The sequence below is a fragment of the Rhinichthys klamathensis genome, unplaced genomic scaffold (assembly GCF_029890125.1).
Source record: "Rhinichthys klamathensis goyatoka isolate OS25496 unplaced genomic scaffold, OSU_Roscu_1.1 h1tg000015l_1, whole genome shotgun sequence".
In the NCBI taxonomy this organism is placed as follows: Eukaryota; Metazoa; Chordata; class Actinopteri; order Cypriniformes; family Leuciscidae; genus Rhinichthys; species Rhinichthys klamathensis.
In genome coordinates, this window is record NW_026606567.1 from 116,750 (window position 1) to 122,749 (window position 6,000).

The following is a 6,000-nucleotide window of genomic DNA, read 5'->3' on the forward strand; positions in this document are numbered from 1 at the left end:
GGGTTTGTATACATCGAGTTTGCTAAGTGTTGCTTTGTGTACGTCACGTGACATATTACCTGTCCGAATTTCTCTTGGTAACCTCAAAACACGCCATCATGGCAGAACACATTACTCTTAGCAATCTCAGAACACGCCGTCATGGCAAAACACATTACACTTGGTAATCTCAAAACACGCCGTCATGGCAGAACACATTACACTTGGTAATCTCAAAACACGCCGTCATGGCAGAAAGAAAAAACAACAGGACAATATCTGTAACGGAAAATAAACACAAAGGCGGCAAGCAAAGCGACAGAAAAGAAAGCAAGCCGACATGCGTTCCTCTCCCGCTTCCCTTTAAACTCGAGTGTTGAACTTGATAGGCGGCGGGAAGGAGATGACGTCACGATGTAATGATGATTGACATCTCTCCCAGCCAACAGCAGATGAGTGAGGACGCACACCTAAGAAGGTGATAGCAGAGAAAGAGAAACCAAAAGAAAACACATACGCGGAACCACAGGGACGTAACATTGGGTTTTTAAGGAATAGTTCACCCAAAAATGTTGTCAGTGTTTGATGAGAAGGACGGGGATAAGCAGATTTTGGACAGGGTAAATCAATTGATAAATTGATAAACAAAACATTTTAGGTACTTAAAATAAAATAAAAGTTCAATTTAAATAAACTATAAAAAACCTAAACGTAGCTAATATTATTTATTTAAAGCAAGGAGACATTTCTCATTTTCATTAAACACATTTCACACAACTTAGTTACTAAAACTTTAACTAAGATTAAATGAAAAATATTAACTCTGTCCTCGCCATTTACCAGATTTTCGTCAATTATAATTCAAATCACATACTCTCTTGAGTAGGTCCTTACTTTGAATAAGTTATTCACGACTTCTAGATAGAAATATACTTTTCGATTATATATAGAAAAGTACGTTCTATATTAGTAGGCTATGCATGTGTGTAGTATGAATGTAATCCGGACGTACTACATTCGTCCATGCTGTCATTATCACGTGACCTACCAGCGTCAGTTGCGTCGCATCACTGTCATTCACTAATCGTCTCCCGTGGCCTCATGGGATATGTCCATTGTCCAATCCATCATGTGCACACTTTAGATTCTCACTGGAAGTAGTAGGTCATCCGGATACTTTTATGAGTAGGCTACTGTGAATTCAGACATACTTCCTCTGTCACATACTGTTTTTCGCCTACTATGTATTGGGAAAGTATGCGATTTCGGATGCAGCCAACTAGTTTTTCCAGCAATCCCAGGTTTCACTGGTAAACGGTAGGGGGCGCTGTTATGCATCGTCTGAAGTAGTACAGCAAGTGACTGGAGATACAGTAATAAACCTTCCCAAATGTTTCATTAATTTAGATCTACTGAAGACTGAGTAGCAAAATTATGCCATACAATTGAACAAAAGAGTCAGCCAGAAGATCTGCGTACTAGGTGAATATGCACCATGTATACTTTCACATTTTACATCTGCATTTTTAACTACAATGTTGATGAAAGCTGTATTGATTTGTGGTGCCCAGCTTGACACAATATAAGTGCACTTTGAAAGTTAAAGTAGATATATTTATATTTCACCCAGTTTTAGTTTGTTTATCTTTCCCCACTGTAAAGTGCTTTAGCATATTATTTATGTATAAATCATGTACACTGCTGTTTAAAAGTTTGGGGTCAGTAAGATGTTTTCAGGAATTAATACTTTTATACAACAAGATGCACTGAATTGGTCTAAAGTGACAGTATAAACTTTTATAATATTACAAATTTTATATTTCACATAAATGCTGCATGGTCTTTTGAACTTTCCATTTATTAAAGATTCCTCAATAAAAATATATCACAGTTTCCCAAAAAATATGAAGCAGCACAACGGTTTTCAACACTGATAATAATCAGAAATGTTTCTTGAGCATCAAATCAATCATATTAGAATGATTTCTGAAGGATCACGTGACACTGAAGACTGGACTGAAAATTCAGCTTTGATCACAGGAATAAATTACATATTCAAATATATTCAAATAGAAAACAGTTATTTCAAATTGTTATATTATTTTACTGCTTTCACTGTATTTTTGATCAGATTAATGCAGTCTTGTTGAAGAGACTATTTTATAAAACATTTTAAAAAAAATGACCGACCCTAAACTTTTAAATGGTGTATTTGTGATGCATCGTTTTAACTAAATAGTGTTTATGCAAAAAAATTATGAAAATATTTTATCTTTACAAAAGAAATCAAATTGTGAAACTGAGAAATGTGTAATAATATAATGCTCACAGACACATGTGTTATGCTGCTTAGTTGTGCAGGATTTTATGTGTGCTTATGCTTCTATTGTTATTTTCATGCCTCTAAATGATATTTTTCCACTAATGAATAAAAAGGAATTCTGATGAATGAACCAATGCTTCATTGCCTTTTAGATTACACAGACTCGTAAAATCATCTTTTATTGCTATACAAATAACAAAATTATGAAACCCAAGGTTGCAAACTTAATATAAAATGAATAAAACAATTAAACATCGTGTAGAATAGTCTGCACTTTTAAGTTTGAATATGAAATTGAGCATTTGTTGAAAAAAATGTTCTGATTTTATGTTGATTTCACATTAGTGAAGTCTCCATAGCCCAGGAAAAGTGCCAACAAATCTTATCTTGTGCACCATCTTTAATAAGCCAAGGTCACTGAGTGTGTGGCTTCATTGACAGGTTCCAGTTGGCAGGAAGGGACCGAGGAATTAAGTGGCTGATGAAATCAAATCTGCTGGTATTTTGAATGTCCAGACTCTCGCTCTGGACGGTATAATCAGGATTTAGTTTAGATGGTGACTCTTCTTCTTCATCAAGCTCTGGCAGAGGATGCAGCGTCCGTGACATTTGTGTTGATTGGCTGAAGACTGTCCACAGCTGTAGGGAAATTCAGCTCATTTCCTGTGTGTGTGTGTGAGAGATATCTCTTAATTGGCCTTGACAGTATGTCATATTAAGTTGATTATTGGCATTCAGCTGAAAATGTGAAGATTAAACCATCATTCCAAATGCATTATCCACTCTATGAAATATACATTTTTCTTACAAGAGTACTTTCTTTTGCTTTGTGTTGGACTGGGAAGCTTGTGCGCTGCTGAGTCTGACAAGACAGTTTTTCAGTGTGTTTTATGTCCATTGTCTGCACTGCATGTTATTGACTGTGGATTCATGGAGGATTTTCTTTTCTTTTGAGCTCCTAAAACTGTCTGTTTGAAGATATACACTACTAATTAAAAGTTTGGGGTCGGAACATTTTTTTTAAATCATTAAAAAAAAAAAAAAGTATCTTATACTCACCAAGGCTGCATTAAATCAAAATAACAGTAATGCAGAATAAATCTTGTGAAGTATTATTGCAATTTAAAATAACTTTTTGAATACATTTTAAAATGTAATTTATTCCTGTGATCAAAGCTGAATTTTTAGCATCATAACTCCAGTCTTCGGTGTCACATGATCCTTCAGAAATCATGATGATTTGATGCTCAAGAAAACATTTCTGATTATTATCAATGTTGAAAACAGTTGTGCTGCTTCATATTTTTCTGGAAACTGATACATTTTTCATGACAGAATAGATAGTTTAAATGAACACCTTCGAAATTTTAAATGTCTTTACTGTCACTTTACTAATTGAATGCATCCTTAATGAATAAAAGTATTCATTTCTTTCCTCCAAAAGTATTCATTTTCCTCTGTTGATCTGCATCTCGCACAGAGGAATGAGCTATGATGAGTCATAACTGACTCATTCGTGACCAATTTAATTACTGGAAGAGTTCTGACTCCAAGAACTGCGAAAAGCTTTGAGATTTTACCAGGTTTACGTGCCAAAAAAAAACTATTGCAGTTCAGCTGTCATTTTCTTGCACACTAATTATCTGAAATTACATGCAACGCAATGTATTCAAGGAAAACTAAGACCATGAAATGAACAAATGACAATGTAATGAAGAATCCGTAATTTTGATATAGTATCTCAGTGATGTGTTATGTGAATTTCTGACCTTTACAAGCGCAGTATTTTAAATGCCAGTACCAGGTGTTGGTTTGCATGCTTTGCCTTAAATGTTCAGTAGACAATTACACAGAGACATACGCCACCATGTGGTTGAGCATGAAAGTTAACCAGTTCACAGGAGGTTTCACCACAACCAGTGTAAGAGATGTTGTGGACAATAATTAGTGTCTTCTGCCCAACAAGGCTGCATTTAATTGATCAAAAATACTATTAAATTGTGAATTATTACAATTTAAAATCTTTTGCATTATAAATGTCTTTACTGTTAGCCTACTTTAAATCAATTTAATGCATCTTGCTGAATATTTTTATTTTATTTTAGTTGGTGGTTAATCATAGTTTCCACAAAATATTAAGCGGCACAACTATTTTTAACACTGATAATAAAAATAATAAAAAAAAGGCTAAGAAATGTTTCTTGAGCATCGAATCCTCATACTAGACTGATTTCTGAAGGATCGTGTGACACTGAAGACTGGAGTAATGATGCTGAAAATTCAACTTTGCATCTCAGAAATAAATTACATTTTAAAATATACTTAAAAATGGAATATTTAAAATTGTATGACATTTTAAATTGAAAAGTTTTTCAATTCAGTCTTGGTGAGCATAAGAGACTTCGTAACACACTCTTCTTAATATTGATGATTTCTAACCCTTAGAAACATTTACTAGTATAGCCCCATTTCCCAAAACTAATAGAGAAATCTCTTACATCTGTCCTTGTTTAAACTGGAAGGCCTGGCGTGGATTGGGATCAGTTTTGTGGCCTGTTTAATAGGCTGTTTACAACAGAAAGCGGTTGACCTTGAGAGACAAAAAGACTAATATTACTGGAGGCTGTATTTCAGATATGATAAAGTCTGACATGTATCAAAATTAGCTTGACCTCCTGCGACCATTTTTACAATAGATCCTATAAATCATTTGATTAGACCAAAAACTGCATCTCATACACCAAGGAATCAATGTTTTCTGTGGTGTATACAGCACACACACCCACACACACACACACACACACACACCCAGACAGGTCACCAGACTGCTTGTTATGCACTGTCAAATCAAATCATGTGGGCAATACATACAGGGCAGGGCCTGTATTTTAGTTGGTTTGAAGAGCACCACACCTTATCATTTATACATTTATGCAGTTTAAAATGATAAGAATCCTGGTTGTAGTGTTTGTCCATGCTATATTTAGAATAGTATCCAACCATGCTAATCACACTACAGTATGCAATATGCAGTATTTATAGGTGCATAATGTTTAATTTTCTTTGTATGCATTGAATATCTGGATGACAACATATTTAAAGAGCTTAAATCATGGAATTTCCTTATTCCCACAATGCAATGCCTGACGTCCACTTTCCATTTCCAGTGTGATCGGTGAGTAACATCAGTGGAAATTTCATTTTTAATTATTTAATTAGATTAAAACAATACAAAACTGAGTTCAAATCCAATTTAAAAGGATAGTTCACCCAGAAATGACAATCCTGTCATCATTTACTCACACACTCAAGTATCCAAACAAGGTTTTTTTTTTTTTTCTGTTCAACATATAGTATAGGCTAAAGATATTTGGTAACCAAACAGTATAATATATCTTCTTTTATGTTTAGCATAAGAAAGAAATGCATACACGTTTGCAATAACTTGAGACTGAGTAAATGATGACGAAACAAATTAAATGATACATTCATTTTTGGGTGTACTGTCCCTTTAAGAAAAATAAGAACGTGCCTACTTGAACTAAACATGCAAATTTATGCTTGTTGTCAACTGTTTAAGACGGTTTAAAACGTTTATTGTTGCATAACGCATTCAGTTTTGCATACAAATGAAAACAGTACGCAGAATACAGTGAATACCTGGGAAAGCCCCGTATTCTCATAGTGCTACTGTCACT